General features: G+C 46.6%; 1 protein-coding gene across 6 annotated transcripts in view; it reads left to right on the top strand.

Moving 5' to 3' along the window:
* pxylp1 (2-phosphoxylose phosphatase 1) overlaps positions 1-17881 on the top strand; it is a 574980-nt gene that overhangs the window by 40501 nt on the left and 516598 nt on the right. The window contains exon 1 of one of the 6 annotated variants that reach the window (XM_085990497.1): positions 716-821. The exons of 4 other annotated variants lie outside the window; for them this stretch is intronic. The gene's annotated coding sequence lies outside the window, so the exon portion shown is untranslated. Of the gene's footprint in view, positions 1-715; positions 822-16734; positions 17009-17881 lie in introns of those variants that run through there. One more of the 6 variants, XM_085990495.1, reaches the window with a different exon arrangement.

Raw genomic sequence — 17881 nt, 5'->3', positions numbered from 1 at the left:
GAAATGGGTTCCTGCTACGGTGATCACGCAGATGGGCCCTGTGTCTTACACGGTTGAGACTGCCGAGGTCGTCATCTGGAGAAGACACACAGATCAACTGTTGCTAGGAGCAGAGACAGCCACAGAGGCGCCAACGGCTGGTTGGCCTGAACTGTTTCCGGATGATACTGCAAACCAGCATCCTTTGCCACAGTGCTCTTCTCCAACACAGGAAGTCATAGCGACTGTTCCACCTGTGCAAACTCCTGACTTTCGACTGACACAGGCACCTTCCCCATCCAGGCCTGTGTCAATGCCTACTGCTGTGGAAGCCAGCGATGACCGCCAATATCCTGTCAGAGAGCGGCAGCCTCCAAGACGCTTGGATCTGTAGGCTTAGTGACTTACCCACAAGACTGGGGCAGAATAAACCCCAGGGTAAAGTCAGGGTTTGAGGCAGTCTACCTCTACCCTTGGTTAGTTGAGTGCATTGAAAGTAACTTACCTGTTGAGGAATAATGTGGACCTTTCATTTAAGAGGGGAGGAATATGTTATGTATTGGGTGTTCTCCTCCCACCTGTGGTGGCGCTGTCACAGCAGATAAACGGTTGGGTGTTCTCTTGGTTAAGTTAGCTCTCTTTGTTCGGAACTCTCCAGAACTTCCCTCTCCTTACTGAATAAAGCACTTCATGTTTGAATCTCTGAGCTCTGAGTTCTAATTGTGTCTAGGTAGAAAGGTACCAACACAACAGTCTACAGAGCAGCAGTGATACCCGCCCTGCTGTATGCCTCAGAGACTTGGACCATGTACAGCAGGCACCTCAAAGCACTGGAGTCCGAGGTATGGATGTCTTTTTTGCAGTCATGACTGGGAGTCCCAAATGGTATGTTGCATCCCTGGTGCCAGGGTCAAGGATATCATGGAACGGGTGGTAAAACTTTTGAAAAGAGAGGGAGAGCAGTCAAAATTTGTGGTCCATGTTGGAACCAATGATAAAAGTAAGTTTGAAGTTTTGCAGAGGGAGTTTAAAGTGTTAGGCATTAAATTGTAAAGCAAGACCTCAAGTGTAGTAATCACCAGATAGCTTATTGTGCCATGTGCTGAACAGGCTAAGGACAGAAAGATTAGGAAGCTGAGTGCCTGCCTGCAAGGCTGGTGCAGGAGAAAAGGGCTCACATTCTTGGGGCACTGGAGTGAGTTCTTGAACAAGGGAAGGCTATAATCAAAGGGACAGCCTTCACATGAACCGAAACAAAACCAAAGCTGTTGTGCAGAGGGTAAAAAGAACTGTGGAGTAGCATTTAAACTAATGTGGCATGGTATTAGTAAAATCGAGGTTTGAGACTAGTGAGGGAGAGTAGGATTTATAAAACTATTAGAATAGAAGCAGAATGCTTAGTTGAAATAAATAGTGAGAAAATTTTATCAGAAGAGAAAGTAAGAGGCAATGAGGTAATGGGAGATAAGAACTCTTGTAGAAGGGACGAGGGATACCTAAAAATTAAATGAGAAAACCAGGAAAATGAATAAAGGTCAATATTTCAACAGATTGGAATCAGGATTCAGTGGTATGTATGTGAATGCACAAAGCATTCAAAACAAAATTGGAGAGTTAGAACCATTAATTACCCATGGAGGGATATGATATAGTAGCTCTAATGTGGCTTAGGTTTGGATTGGGCTGGGAACTTAATGTTCCTCGTTATAAGATTTTCAGGAGAGATAGCATAGGAAAAGAAGTGGGTGAGGTGGTAGTGTTAGTGAAGGATTCTAACACAGTGCTAGAACGAAAGGATGTCCAGACTGTTCAGAGAGATATGCAAGAACAGCAGGGCAATAATATTGGATGGTTGTAACTATCCCAAAATAGAATTGAATGCATGTGGTCTAAGTGGGGAACACATTTTAAAATACATCCAGGACTACTTTATAGATCAGTAAATTTCTAGTTCTGGGAAATCAAGTGGGGCAAATAATGGAGAGTTGGAGAACAATTGGGAAATAGCGACCACAATATAGTTAGGTTCAGTGTCAAATTAAAAAAGGATAACGAAGTGTCAAAGATAAAAGTGTTGGATTGGTAAAGCTAAAGTTCAGGAAATAAGAAAGATTCTGGCTCAAATTAACTGGGCAGAAAAGGTAGCAAACAGGTGGATGGATCAGCAGTGGGAAATCTTCAAATATGAGATGCATAGAATACAAAATAAATATATTATTAAGGTATAAAGCGGGTGCACCAAAGAATAGAGTTCTATGGATAAATTGATTAAAACTAAACTGATACTAAAAAGAGAGGCAAATGATAAAAGTTAGGGCTAGCAATACCAAAAATAATCATGAAAAATACATAAAGTGTAATAGGGAGGTGAAAAGTGAGATTGGAAAGGCTAAAAGGGAATTTGAAAAAAGCTAGCAGATGATATAAAAGGAAAGAGTAAGGGATTTAATAAACATATAAAAAGTAAAAGAATAGTTGAAGAGAAGGCAGGACCATTATATTTGAAGCAGAGGAAGACAGACAGGACTATAGGGAGAAAGTGGGGCAGTGAGATTAGTTTTGGATTGGTGTAGCAAAGAGTTGGCACAGACATGATGGGCCAAATGGCCTCCTTCATGCTTTCAACTTTATGGTTCTAAGTAATGAATTGGCTGTGAAGCGTTTTGGAAACCCTTGAGCAGAAAAGGTACCATATAATTGCAAGTTCTTTCTTTGTATAAGCCTGCCTTAGGGGAGGCCTCAGAACTGGCCTGCTCAACCAGGCATCTTAAAGGGACTTCCTGGTAATAGTCTTTGTTTCTCTGCCGCCACCCCATTTTTAATTACTGTGATATCCGAGTGGTAAGGTCAGAAACTGAGAGAAGCGAGATATTAGGAACAAACCCAACTGTTTATTACACGGTGTAGCAGAGGAACATATCTCCTACAAGCTGGAGGCCAGGCACACAATTCTTATTGCACGAGCCAAGATGGAGGATGAACCTCTGAGTCATACCCATAATGCAATGCCACATTACCGTATAAACTGGTGTACCAGGACATTGAATACATGACCCATTACCTTAAATACTGGTGAATGTGAACCCTTAATATTTGGCTCCATCTGGTGGATAACTTAAATATTACATCCCAGATTACTATATCCCTCCCCTCTTAAGTTGAACATTAATTTCTTAACAACATTCTTAAAAAGTCCCATAAGGAAACTCCTTTAACGATAGTCCATACTGAACGAATCTAGCAGGTCGTTATCAATCTCTCTGGCGGCTTGTGAGACCTTGGTGAACGTCTTACAGTCAAGTCCCTGCTTGGTTGTGGTAGAGCCACCTGCTGCTCCTGAGCAGTACTCAGAGTATCTGACTCTGCTACGATGGTTTCCTCTTGACGAAGGGGCCCAGGTGGAACTGGCTCTGTTCGTGGTGGTGGTACCACCGATGCCTTTGGATAACTGGGGACCAACTTGTCCTCCGACATCTCCTCCGGAACCTCCATTTCAATTTCCCCTTGTCTGGTCAGTATCTGATCTACATGTCTGCATACTACCTGACCAGTTCCCACCATGACCATATATGATACTGGACTGGTCATTGAGTCTATGATGCCAGGAATCCATTTTGGACCATAACTGAAATTCCTGGTAAGGACCGCATCTCCTTCTCCAAAACTGCGGCTCTTTGTCCTTCTGTCATGGTTCTCCTTTTGTTTGATTTGTCGGTTTTCCATCTTCCTTTTTAGGTCTGGGTGAACCAGGTCAAGAGTGGAGCGTAGTCGACGTCCTAACAACAGCTCAGCAGGAGAGAGTCCTGTGGTAGATTGAGGTGTTATTCTGTAGCTGAACAGAACTCGTGACACCTTGGCTGCCAAACTCCCTTCTGCACTTTTTTTCATCATCTCCTTAAATGTTTGTACGGCTCTCTCCGCAAGTCCATTTGAAGACGGATGATATGGAGCTGAGGTCACGTGCACTATGCCATTGTTTCTCATGAACTCTTTTGTTCCTGTACTCACAAAACACGTGGCATTGTCACGTACTACGATCTCCGGTAGCCCTTGATTACTAAAACTCCTACGCAGGCAGTCTATAGTAACAGTAGATGAAGCAGAATTTACAGGATAAACATCCATCCATTTGGAATGGGCATCAATGATTATGAGGAACATCTTTCCCATGAATGGACCCGCATAATCTACATGTAATCTTCTCCATGGTTTATCCGGCCACTCCCAGGGGTGGGGAGGAGCCGCTGCTGGTGCCTTCCTGTGTACTTGACAAGTGCGGCATGTCTTGACTAGATTTTCTATCTCCTCATCTAGCTTTGGCCACCACAAGTAACTCCTTGCCAAGGTTTTCATATGCGAAACTCCAGGATGACACTGATGTAGTTGCCCTAGGATAGACTGTTGTGCTGGCTGTGGAATAATCACTCGTGCTCCCCACAACACGCAACCATCCTGCACACTCAGCTCTGTCTTCCTGACACTGTAAGGTATGAAATCAGTCCCTTCCGGATGCTGTGGCCAACCCCTCATCACATATTCTTGGACTCTAGGCAGTACTGGATCTTTACCGGTCCATGTCCTTACTTGTTCTGCGGTCACAATTGCCGTGTCCGTGTCCTCCAACATCAAAACTCTGTCCTCTGGAGCTGCATGGATAGGGGTACCTGGCAGTGGAAGACGGCTCAAGGCATCTCTGTTCCCATGGTACTTGCCTGCCTTGCAAACAATGACATACTCATATGCCCTCAACGTCACTGCCCACCTCTGGATCCGGGGTGACACCATCTGTGGTACTGCTTTCATTTCATTAAAAAGAGATAGAAGAGGTTTATGATCGGTGCATATGGTGACTTTCCGGCCACATATGTACTTGTGAAACCTCTGTAACCCAAACATTACTGCTAACCCCTCTTTATCTAACTGGGAATAGTTTTTTTCCGCTGGTGTCAGAGTTCGAGACATAAACCCTATTGGTCTTTCTGTTCCATCTTCCAAGCTGTGTGAAAGAACCGCCCCCACCCCGTAAGGTGAAGCATCACAAGAGAGAATGATGTCTTTCTCTGCATTGTAGTGAACCAGCACATCCGAGGACAGCATCAGTTTCTTGGACTGTTCAAATGAAACCCTCTGTTCCTCTTCCCACTGCCACTGTGTCTCCTTGCACAGAAGTTTGTGAAGAGGTGCTAACACTGTTGCCAAGTTTGGTAAAAATCTGTTATAATAGTTTAGCAGTCCCAGGTAAGCTTTTAACTCAGTCACATTGGTAGGAGCTGGGGCCTCCTGCAGTGCTTGTACCTTCTCCTTGATTGGATGGAACCCGGTGCCGTCCACTCTGTATCCCAGGAACACAGCCTCATTCCCCAGGAAAGTGCACTTACTCCTCTTGAGCCGTAACCCAGCCTTATCCAACCTTTGTAGTACCTCTCTCAGAGTGCTCAGATGCTCCTGGTCGGTTCTTCCCGTCACCAGAATGTCATCCAGATAGATTGAAACATGTGGGATCCCTTGCAGTACACCTTCGATAGTCCTCTGGTAAATAGCTGGACTAGATGAGACACCGAATGGTAAACGGTTTTAGGTAAACAAACCCTTGTGTGTATTTATGGTTACATACTTCTTGGATTCCTCATCTAGTGTAATCTGCAAGTATGCATGACTCATATCCAGCTTTGTGAATTTCTTCCCTCCAGCCAGGTTCGCAAAGAGATCCTCTGTTTTGGGAATAGGATACTGTTCTAGTTTAGACACCCTATTTACTGTCAATTTATAATCTCCACAGAGTCTTACCGAATTGTCCGGTTTTAAAACAGGTACAATGGGAGCTGCCCATTCTGAACATTTCACGGGTTCCAGTATGTTCTCTCTCAAAAGACGATCAAGCTCAACCTCTACCTTCGGTTTCATGGCATACGGCACAGGTCGTTGTTTAAAAAACCTTGGCAGTGCCTCCTTGTCTACATAAATCTTAGCTGGGGGGCCATTAAATGTGCCAAGTTCTTCCTTGAACACATTCTCATGTTCAATCAATACTTCTTGCAAAGACAATTGTTTGCCTCCCTCTATTTGATTTATTGCTCCCCAATCTAATTTAAGTTCTTCTATCCAGCCCCGACCTAACATGTTTGGTCCGGAACCCGATACTACAACTACAGGTAGCTGTTCCATGGTGTCCCTGTGTTGCACAGTTACAGTAGCTGTACCCAATGTCGCCACTCGTTCACCGGTATATGTTTTAAGCTGCATAGAGCAAGACTTTAGCTCTGGAACTTTTGCACGGTTCCACAATTTTGAGTACTCCTCCCTGTTCATTATGGTCACACCACATCCTGTATCCACTTCAAAGTTGACCTTAGAGTCATTTACTGTCAGTTGCAAAGTGATAGGATCCACTTTTGGAATGTTCTCTAGCATACTATGCATTATGAACATGTCGTCTTCTTTCTCAGCTTCTCCACTGATGTGATGTGCTCCCTGTTTTTTCACTTCTCTTCCTAGGTTTTGCTTTCCTCCCCCTTTTGGTTTGTATTCCTCCATGATTGCGTTTGCCCTGCATGCACGTTTTATATGTCCTTTTTTCCCACACTTGTGGCACTTTTCCTCCAGAAACCTGCATTCCCTCACCAGGTGATCGCCATTGCATCTATAACATGCCTTTACATGCTCACTTTGTGGTTTCTGACGCATGTCTAACTTGTGCACAATAACCTGACTGCAACTTGCTGTGTAGTAGCCCAGTCTGAACCTTGTATTTCTTTTACATCTCGGTTCGCTGTCTCTATGGCTTGAGCAAGTTCCAACGCTTTTTCAGACGTAAGCCCAGTCTCGGACAATAATCTCTGCTGCATTCGATCATGCATTATCCTGCAAACTAGCCTATGTCTCAGCATGTCTTTCAAGTTGTTGCCGTAGTTGCAATCGTGTGCCAATTTTCTCAACACCGCTACATAATCCAATACAGTCTCTCCCGGTTTCCTGTTCCGTGAATTAAATTTGAAATGCTGTACAATCTCACTCAGCCTGGGATTGAAATGGTCCTTCAGCAAGGCCACTAAGTTAGCAAATGATCTGTCTCCAGGCTTTTCAGGACTGCATAAGTTTCTCATTAAACTATATGTCTGACTTCTCATGGAAGTGAGCAAAATAGCTCTCCTTTTTCTGACATCATTTATATCATTTGCTTCAAAGAAATGCATCAACACCTCGCAGTATTCATCCCAGGTCTGCGTCCGAACATCAAAAGCAGAGATCTTTCCTACCGTAGCAGCCATGATCCGTTATTCAGTGTTCTTTTTTTCTTTTCTTCGTCAAGATGTGATCTGTTTATCCTCGTTGCCAATATGTGATATCCGAGTGGTAAGGTCAGAAACTGAGAGAAGCGAGATATTAGGAACAAACCCAACTGTTTATTACACGGTGTAGCAGAGGAACATATCTCCTACAAGCTGGAGGCCAGCCACACAATTCTTATTGCACGAGCCAAGATGGAGGATGAACCTCTGAGTCATATCCATAATGCAATGCCACATTACCGTATAAACTGGTGTACCAGGACATTGAATACATGACCCATTACCTTAAATACTGGTGAATGTGAACCCTTAATATTTGGCTCCATCTGGTGGATAACTTAAACATTACATCCCAGATTACTATAATTACCTCTTTATTACATTGCCATGTTGGTGTTTCTAGTTAGTGTGCTTTTGTTTTTGCCCCCCTGACACTACTTTCCTTCATTATTCTTGGTTGCTGCTGTTACTTAAATCACACCATACAAAGTGCTGAGGATGTGTATTCCTTTGGAGGTTCCATAACATTTCGCATGATTTAGATGAGGAAAAGGAGTTGATGAAGGTCCAAGAAATACAGGTGTTATGACACCTGAGTAGCTACTCTGGGATATACATCCTCCCATCTTCCACCCTCCATAAACTTAAGGTCATCCAAAACACTGCTGCCTGTATCCTAACTCACATCAAGTCCTGTTCATCGATCACCCCTGTGCTCGCTGACCTACATTGGCTCCCGGTTAAGTAATGCCTCGATTTAAAAATTGTCATCCTTGTTTTCAAATCCCTCAATGGCCTCACCCCTTCATATCTCTGTAACCTCCTCCAGCCCTACAACCCTCTGAGATATCTGCGCTCCTCCAATTCTGGCCTCTTGCGCATCCCCAATTTTAATTGCTTCACAATTGGCAGCTGTGCCTTCAGTTGCCGAGACCCTATGCTCTGGAATTCCCTCACTAAAGCTCTCCACCTCTCTACCTCTCTTTCCTCTTTTAAGACGCTCCTTAAAACCTAACACTATGACCAAGCTTTTGGTCATGTGCCCTAATATCTCCTTATGAGGCTCAGTGTCAAACTTTGTTTTATAATGCTCCTGTGAAGCACCTTGGGATATTTTACTATGTTAAAGGCACTATATAAATGCAAGTTGTTGTTATTGCCACTACCCTGAGATCTGCATTTATAGAACCCTCCACACCTACCCCAATATGCCAGAAGAGTCTTGTCTTTACCACTTGTGCTTCACAATAGCAACTGCCTCAGAGCTGCACCATCTGCTGTAGGGTAACTGGCAGAAAATATTTGTCACAGTCGGAGATGGTAGTATAGTGGTTATGTTACTGGGCTAGTAATCCCGAGGCCGGGACTAATGATTTTAAGACATGAGTTCAAATCCCAACAGCAGCTGGGGAATTTAAAAATTCAATTAATTAAATAAATCTGGAATAAAAAGCTAGCACCAGGAAACATAGAAGATAGGAGCAGGAGTAGGCCATTCGGCCTCTCAATCCTGCTCTGCCATTTAATGCGATCATGGCTGATGATCCAAATTCAGTACCCTGTCCTTGCTTTCTCCCCATATCCCTTTAGCCTTAAGAAATATATCTAACTCCTTCTTGAATATATTTAATGAATTGGCCTCAACTGCCTTCTGTGGTAAAGAATTCCACAGGTTCAACACTCTCTAGGTGAATAAATTCCTCCTCATCTCAGTCCTAAATGGCTTACCCCTTATCCTAAGACTGTGACCCCGCCATCGGGGACATCCTTCCTGTGTCTAGTCCTGTTAGAATTTTAATGAAATCCCCTCTCATTCTTCTAAACTGCAGCGAATATAAGCCTAATCGACCCAATCCCTCTTCATACATCATTCCTGCCAGCCCAGGTATCAGTCTGGTGAATCTTCACTGAACTCCCTCCATGGCAAGAACATTCTTGCTCAGATAAGGTGCCCAAAACTGCACACAATACTCAAGGTGTGGTCTCACCAAGGCCCTGTACAACTGCAGCAAGACATCCTTGCTCCTGTACTCGAATCCTCTCGCTATGAAGGCCAACATACCATTTGCCTTCTTAACCGCCTGCTGCACCTGCATGCTTACCTTCAGCGACGGGTGCACAAGGACACCCAGGTCTCGTTGCACTTCCCCTTTTCCCAATCTATTGCCGTTCAGATAATAATCTGCCTTCCTGTTTTTGCCACCAAAGTGGATAACCTCGCATTTATCCACATTATACTGCATATGCCATGCATCTGCCCAATCACCCAACCTGTCCAAATCATACTGGAGTTTCTCTGCAACCTCCTCACAGCTCACACGCCCACCCAGCTTTGTGTCATCTGCAAACTTGGAGATATAAACCTAGTTCCCTCGTCTAGATCATTAATATATATTGTGAATAGCTGGGGTGCTAGCACCGATCCCTGCGGTACCCCACTAGTCACTGCCTGCCACTCGGACAAAGACCCGTTTATTCCAACTCTTTGCTTCTTATCTGCCAACCAGTTCTCTATCCAAGTCAGTACCTTACCCCCAATCCCATGTGCATTAACTTTGCACACTAATCTCTTATGCGGGACCTTATCGAAAGCCTTCTGAAAGTCCAAATACACCACATCCACTGGTTCTCCCTTATCTATTCTACCAGTTGCATCCTCAAAAAATTCCAGTAGATAAGACAAGCATGATTTACCTTTTGTAAATCCATGTTGATTTTGTCCGATCCTGTCACTGTTTTCCAAGTGCTCTGCTATTACATATTTTATAATGGACTCTAGCATTTTTCCCACTACCGATGTCAGGCTTACCAGCCTATAATTCCCCATTTTCTCTCTACCACCTTTTTTAAATAGTTCGTTATATTAGCTACCCTGCAATCCATGGGAACTGTTCCAGAGTCTATAGAATTTTGGAAGATGACCGGCAATGCATCTACTATTTCTAGGGCCACTTCCTTAAGTACCCTAGGATGTAGATTATCAGGCCCTGGGGATTTATCGGCCTTCAATCCCGTCAATTTCCCTAACACCATTTCCCTACAACTACTGATTTCATTCAGTTCCTCCCTCTCATTAGACCCTATGTTCCCCGACATCTCTGGGAGGTTATTTGTGTCCTCCTTTGTGAAGACAGAACCAAAGTATATATTTAATTGTTCAACCATTTCTTTGTTCCCCATTATAAATTCCCCTGATTCTGACTGCAAGGGACCTACCCTTGACTTCACCAATCTTTTTCTCTTCACACATCTATAGAAGCTTTTACAGTCAGTTTTTATGTTCCTCGCAAGCTTTCTCTCATACTCTATTTTCCCCCTCTTAATTAATCCTTTTGTCCTCCTTTGCTGAATCCTAAACTGCTCCCAATCCTCAGGTTTGCTGGTTTTTCTGGCCAATTTATATGTCCTCTCCTTGGAGCTTATGCTATCCCTAATTTCCCTTGTTAGCCACAGTTGAGCCACCTTTTTTGTTTTATTTTATGCCAGACAGGGATGAACAAATTCTGTAGTTCATCCATGCGATCTTTAAATGTTTGCCATTGCCTATCCACTGTCAACCCTTTAAGTAATGTTTCCCAATCCATCCTAGCCAACTCGTGCTTCAACAAGGTCAATCAAGTTAAAATCGTGTGGATTGGCCACATCTCGATGGAGGCGGGACTACAACCCCGAAAGTTGTACTCTCGCCTCCTTCCCGACTTCTGAATGAAAATTACCCCAAAGCTTTCAGGCTTGTGTTTTTAACACTCTTAATGCTTTTAGAATTATTATTTACTGTGGCCCTGTTTGATTTACACCCTTGATTTCTCTGCCTTCCACTTTTGCTTTTCTCCTGCCTGTCTTCTGCTTCTATCCTTGCTTCCCTTTCCTCTGTCTCCCTGCACAGGTTCCCAACCCCACCATTTTAGTTGAAACCCTCCCCAAGAGCACTAGCAAACACTCCGCCTAGGACATCGGTCCTGGTGCTGCACCGGTGCAAACTGTCCAGTTTGTACTGGTCCCACCTCCGCCAGAACTGGTTCCAATGTCCCAGGAATTTGAATCCCTCCCCCTTGCATCATTCCTCTAGCCACGTATTCATCTGAAATATTCTTCTATTTCTACTCCATGAAACTATCGGATTGTCGTTTTGTTGGATTGTTGGGAAGTAAATCTGCTGGTCTGGCCTATATGTGACTCCAGACCCACAGAAATGTGGTTGACTCTTAACTGCCCTCTGAAATGCCCTAGCAAGCCGTTCAGTTGTAACAAACCGCTACGAGAAATAAGAATAAGAATAAAACCAGATGGACCACCCGCCATCAACTTAGGACATGACAACGGCACACCCAGCCCAGTCGACCCTGCAAAGTCGTCCTCACTGACATCTGGGGACTTGTGCCAAAATTGGGAGCACTGTCCCACAGACAAAGTACGCAACAGCCTGACATAGTCATACTCACAGAATCATACCTTTCAATGTTCCATCACCAGAGGTGGTGGCACAGTGGTATACAGTTGGGAGGTAGTCGCTCTGAGATTCCTCAACATTGACACTGGACCCCATGAAGTCTCATGGCATCAGGTCAAGTATGGGCAAGGAAACCTCCTGCAGATTACCACCTACCACCCTCCCTCAGCTGGTGAATCAGTACTCCTCCATATTGAACACCACTTGGATGAAGCACTTAGGATAGAAAGGGCACAGAATCTACTCTGGGTGGGGGACTTCAATGTCCATCGTCAAGAGTGGCTCGGTAGCACCACTACTGACCGAGCTGGCCAAGTCCTGAAGGACAAAGCTGCCAGACTGGACCTGTGGCAGGTGGTGAGAGAACCAACACGAGGGAAAAACCTACTTGACCTCATCCTCACCAATCTACCTGTCGCCAATGCATCTGTCCATGACAGCATTGGTAGCAGTGACCACCGCACAGTCCTTGTGACAACGAAGTCCTGTCTTCATACTGAGGACACTCTCCATCGTGTTGTGTAGCACTACCACTGTGCTAAATGGGATAGATTCAGAACAGATCGAGCAGCTCAAAACTGGGCATCCATGAGGTGCTGTGGGCCATCAGCAGCAACAGAATTGTACTCCCCAACAATCTGTAACCTCAAGGCCCGGCATATCCCTCACTCTACCATTACCATCAAGCCAGGGGTTCAACCCTGGTTCAGTGAGGAGTGCAGAAGAGCATGCCAGGAGCAGCACCAGGAAGGAGTACCTAAAAATGAGGTGCCAACCTGGGGAAGCTACAACACAGGACTACATGCATGCTAAACAACAGAAGCAGCATGCTATAGAGTATAGACAGAGCTAAGCGATCCCACAATCAATGGATCAGATCAAAGCTCTGCTGTCCTGCCACATCCAGTCGTGAATGGTGGTGGACAATTAAACAACTAACGGGAGGAGGAGGCTCCATCAATATCCCCATCCTCAATGATGGCGGAGACCAGCATGTGACTGCAAAAGACAAGGCTGAAGCATTTGCAACCATTTTCAGCCAGAAGTGCTGAGTGGATGATCCATATCGGCTTCCTCCTGAGGTCGCCAACATCACAGATGCCAGTGTTCAGTCAATTCGATTCACTCCACGTGATATCAAGAAATGGCTCAGCGCACTGGATACAGCAAAGGCTATGGGCCTTGACAACATCCCGGCTGTCGTGCTGAAGACTTGTGCTCCAGAACTAGCCGCACCTCTAGCCACACTGCTCCAGTACAGCTACAACACTGGCATCTACCCGAATATGTGGAAAACTGCCCGGATATGTCCTGTCCATAAAAAGCAGGACAAATCCAATTCGGCCAATTACCGTCCCATCAGTCTACTCTCAATCATCAGCAAAGTGAAGAAGGTGTCGTCGGCAGTGCTATCAAGTGGCACTTACTCACCAATAACCTGCTCACTGATGCTCAGTTTGGGTTCCGCCAGGGCCACTCAGCTCCGAACCTCATTACAACCTTGGTCCAAACATAGACAAAAAAGCTGAATTTCAGAGGTGAGGTGAGAGTGACTGCTCTTGACATCAAGGCAGCATTTGATTGAATGTGGCATCAAGGACCCTTAGTAAAATTGAAGTAAATGGGAATCAGGGGGGAAGCTCTCCACTGGCTGGAGTCATTCCTAGCACAAAGCAAGATGGTTGTGGTTGTTGGAGGTCAATCATCTCAGCCCTAGGACATCGCTGCAGGAGTTCCTCAGGGAAATATCATAGGCCCAACCATCTTCAGCTGCTTCATCAATGACCTTCCCTTCATCATAAGGTCAGAAGTGGAGATGTTCGCTGATGATTACACAGTGTTCAGTTCCATTCGCAACTCCTCAGAAAATGAAGCAGTCAGTGCCCGCATGCAACAAGACCTGGATGACATTCAGGCTTGGGCTGATAAGTGGCAAGTAACATTCGCACCACACAGGTGCCAGGCAATGAATATCTCCAACAAGCGAGGGTCTAACCACCTCCCTTTGACATTCAACGACATTACCATCGCTGAATCCACCACCATCAACATCCTGGAGATCACCATTTACCAGAAACTTAACTGGACCAGCCACATCAATACTGTGGCAACAAGAGCAGGTCAGAGGATGGGAATTCTACGGTGAGTGTCTCACCTCCTGACTCCCCAAAGCCTTTCCACCATCTACAAGGCACAAGTCAGGAGTGTGATGGAATACTCTCCACTTGCCTGGATGAGTACAGCTCCAACAACACTCAAGAAGTTCGACACTATCCAGGACAAAGCAACCTGCTTGATTGGCACCCCATCTACCACCTTAAACATTCACTCCCTCCACCACCGGTGTACCGTGGCTGCAGTGTGTACCATCTACAAGATGCACTGCAGCAACTTGCCAAGGCTTCTTTAGCAGCACCTCCTAAACCCACAACCGCTACCACCTAGAACGACAAGGGCAGCAGGCGCATGGGAATGCCATCACTTGCAAGTTCCCCTCCAAGTTACACACCATCCTGATTTAGAAGTATATCGCCGCATTGTCGCTGCATCAAAATCCTGGAATTCTCTCCCTAACAGCACTGTGGGAGTACCTCCACCACAAGGACTGCAGTGGTTCAATAAGGTGACTCACTACCACCTTCTCAAGGGCAATTAGGGATGGGCAATAATTACTGGCCTTGCCAGTGACGCCCACATCCTGGAGCGAATAAAAAAAAAAGTGATGGCTGTTTGCATGGAAGGCATGGTTACCACAGTAAGAAGCTTCCATGTACCTCATCTTTCCAATCCATAGGAAACAGCTGTCAATCTGCACACCTGTATTAAGCAAGTGACTCTCTATGTTTGCAAGGAGCAACCCTTGATCATTTTTCCTGTGGAAAAGATGCATCAGTTGCACAGGGTGGCAAGTTCCCTCAAGTGTACGGCATTGTAGATTGCACCCGTTTGAGCATCAGGGCTCTTCATATCAACCTCATGGCCTACACAAGCAGAAAACCTTTGCCCTCATTTAGTATTTAGGTGGAATCTGGCCATTGTAAACATTAGTCAAATTTTCTGTCAACACCACAACTCTCCCTTTAATGGTGAGATTCTTCCCTCTCCAACCAAGTGTGCTACAAACTCTATGGACTATTTTAAAATTAGGGAGAGGCACTTCAGTGTGACCTGCTCTCTGAGTTGCTGATGCAATCAATAGGTTCTATACTTACTGAACATATATGTTTGGAGGAACTGGTTAAGTTTTTCAGAACCACCTGAAACCCCATAAAACCAAAAAAAGGAACTGCAAGCTGTGTGGTTTTAACTCTCCAATACATATAAGCACAGCAGGATTTTATCTTGCTGCTCCTTCCCCTATCTTCCTTCCTTTGCTAAAGGCACTGACTGATGCTGATTGCACCATGGGTCAGTTCAACCCCATTTTTTATTATTTTTTGCAAAATCAGGGCTATAATGTAAGCGAGAAGTGGGAAGAAAAATTGCTAATCATCCTTTCATGAAATACCATACTACTCATTAAAGATACTCTTTGAAAGATGCTCAGACGTATTCAATGGACAATGCTTCATCCCTCAGCACAAAGCAAGATTATATGTATATACTAGCTGGGGGAGCCCGGCTTTGCCAGGGCTGTTTTGGGTCGGGTGGTTTAAATCGAGTCCCAGGCTTTGGGGCCTCTCTGTGTCCCTCTGTGAATCTGCTGCCGGGCAAAATTTTAAATCGAGTCCCAGGCTTTTGGGCCCTGTCTCTGTGTCCCTCTCTCAATCTGCTGCCGGGCAACATTTCTACCTTTTAATACCTTGAAAGATGAAAGTGAAAGCACTTATAAAACATTTTTGGTAAATGTTATGTTATTTTTAAAAGAGATACTAACTTTTTCGAGGCTGGATGAGCAGAGTAGTTTGAGCTGGAGGGCTGGCAGCAGTAATGGCTGCCCGATGCCTGAGTTGAAAAGCATTAGTCCGCCCACAGACGCAGCGATTGGCCAACCATCAGGCGACTGAACTGTAGGATTGGTCAATCGTGACGGCACAGGATTGGTCGACCTTGACGTCAATCAATCAATGCTAATTAGCATATAATGAGTTTAATTTTGAAGGTTTTTTGCATAACGCGCGAACAATTTTAGTCTGACCGAAAAGTAAATATGCTTATGACGGTTCTGAAATCGTAAGCTTTCTTTCGATGTAACACACGTGTAGGTACGCTCCATAACTTTCGAGTTTATTCAATACAGACAGACGGAATGACAGACAGAAGAACCGCTTTATATCTATATATAAATAAAAGAGCTCTTGTCTGTCTTTCTGTCTGCCTGTCTGTCTGTCTGTCTGTCTGTCCGTTCTCTATACGTTCGAAAGTTATAGAGCGTACCTACACACGCGTCACGTCAAAAGAAAGCTTACGATTACGGACCGGTCATAGGCGTATTTACGTTTCGGCTGGACAAAAATTGCGCCCGCGGTATCCAAAAAACGTTCAACATTCCGCTCATTAGCATCTCATTAGCGATAGAGTGACATCGAGGTCGACCAATCGTACGGCGGGTTCCTGGCGCGTGCGGCCGGGCCCTCCTACGGTCGAGTGACGGGACGATTGACCAATCCTACGCTTCGGTGACCTGACGGTCAACCAATCGGTGCGTGTGTGGGTGGGCCTTATCGTTCTGAACCGAGGTGAGTGTCAGCCATCTTGATTCCATTCTTTTTCCCGCTTTCTGCGTTTTTTCTTTTCAAACCTACATTTCCAGCAAAAAAAAATTGCTTTTATTAAATTGTTTTAAAAAAAACTTAATTCATTTGTAAACCTGAAGATTCTTTTTCCTACCCTTCCCCATTTTTGTAAGTCCTCATAACCTAGGCCTCAAAGCCTGGGCCTTTCCTGCCCAGCCACGCCCGAGCTAGGTAATTGTCCCACGGCTTCTGCCTAGCTCCCCCCCCCCCCGTCGTCATGTTACCCGGGGCAATGGCGTCAGCCACGAGGGTCACGGGACATAAACAGGACGCGGCGTCTCTCTCTGTTCCCCGCTCGGCTCGGGCGGGGGGCGGGGCTCTTGGGAGTGCGAATCTCGAGTGGGGCTTGGAGAGCGTGAAGGGTTACCCCGGCAACTGGGCCCGCCGGCCGTCTTGAAACCAGCTCGGGAGGGTGGGAGTCAGCGCGCGCGCAGCGCGCGTCAATGTCGGCCCGGACCGCAGCAAAGGTGAGTCTGGCCGGGACTCAACGCGCTAGCCCGCGCATCGGCCGGCCCTGAGGGGCTGATCCGCGGAGAGGGAGGGAGAAAGCTAAGGTGAGTCCGGCTGGGCCTCACGCGCTATATGAAGGAGAGGGGAGGGGAGGGAGAGAGAGTAAAGCAGGGAGAGACGGGGAGGGAGAGGAGAGAGGGGGGGAGAGAGAGGGGGGAGGGAGAGGAGAGAGAGGGGGGGTGAGGAGGGGTGGGGACAGGATGGGGGGGAGAGGACGGGGGGAGAGGACGGGGGGGAGAAGGGGAGGCAGGGATGGAGAGGAGAGGGGGAGGAAGGGGAGGGAGGGAGCAGGAGGGAAGGAGAGGGGAGGGAGAGGAGGGAGAGGGAGAGGAGAGAGGGGGGAGAGATGGGGAGGGAGAGGAGAGAGGGGGGGAGAGGCGGGGAGGGAGAGGAGAGAGGGGGAGAGACGGGGAGGGAGAGGAGAGAGGGGGGAGAGACGGGGAGGGAGAGGAGAGAGGGGGGAGGGAGAGGAGGATGGAGAGGAGAGAGGGAGGAGGGTGAGGAGAGGGGGGAGAGACGGGGAGGGAGAGGAGAGAGGGGGAGAGGAGGAGGGGGAGGGTGAGGAGAGGGAGGGTGAGGAGGGAGGGAGGGTGAGGAGAGGGGTGGGGAGAGGACGGGGGGGAGAGGACGGGGGGAGAGACGGGGAGGGAGAGGAGAGGGGGGGAGAGATGGGGAGGGAGAGGAGAGAGGGGGGGAGAGACGGGGAGGGAGAGGAGAGAGGGGGAGGGAGAGGAGGATGGAGAGGAGAGAGGGGGGAGGGTGAGGAGAGGGGGGAGAGACGGGGAGGGAGAGGAGAGAGGGGGGAGGGAGAGGAGGAGGGGGAGGGTGAGGAGAGGGAGGGTGAGGAGGGAGGGAGGGTGAGGAGAGGGGTGGGGAGAGGACGGGGGGAGAGGACGGGGGAGAGGACAGGGAGAGAG

Source organism: Somniosus microcephalus, chromosome 6 (genome assembly GCF_052327205.1).
Source record: "Somniosus microcephalus isolate GS21.2 chromosome 6, FLI_Smic_1.0, whole genome shotgun sequence".
Lineage (NCBI taxonomy): Eukaryota > Metazoa > Chordata > Chondrichthyes > Squaliformes > Somniosidae > Somniosus > Somniosus microcephalus.
The sequence above is the reverse complement of the archived record's forward strand: the minus strand, read 5'-3'. Positions and strand labels throughout refer to the sequence as shown.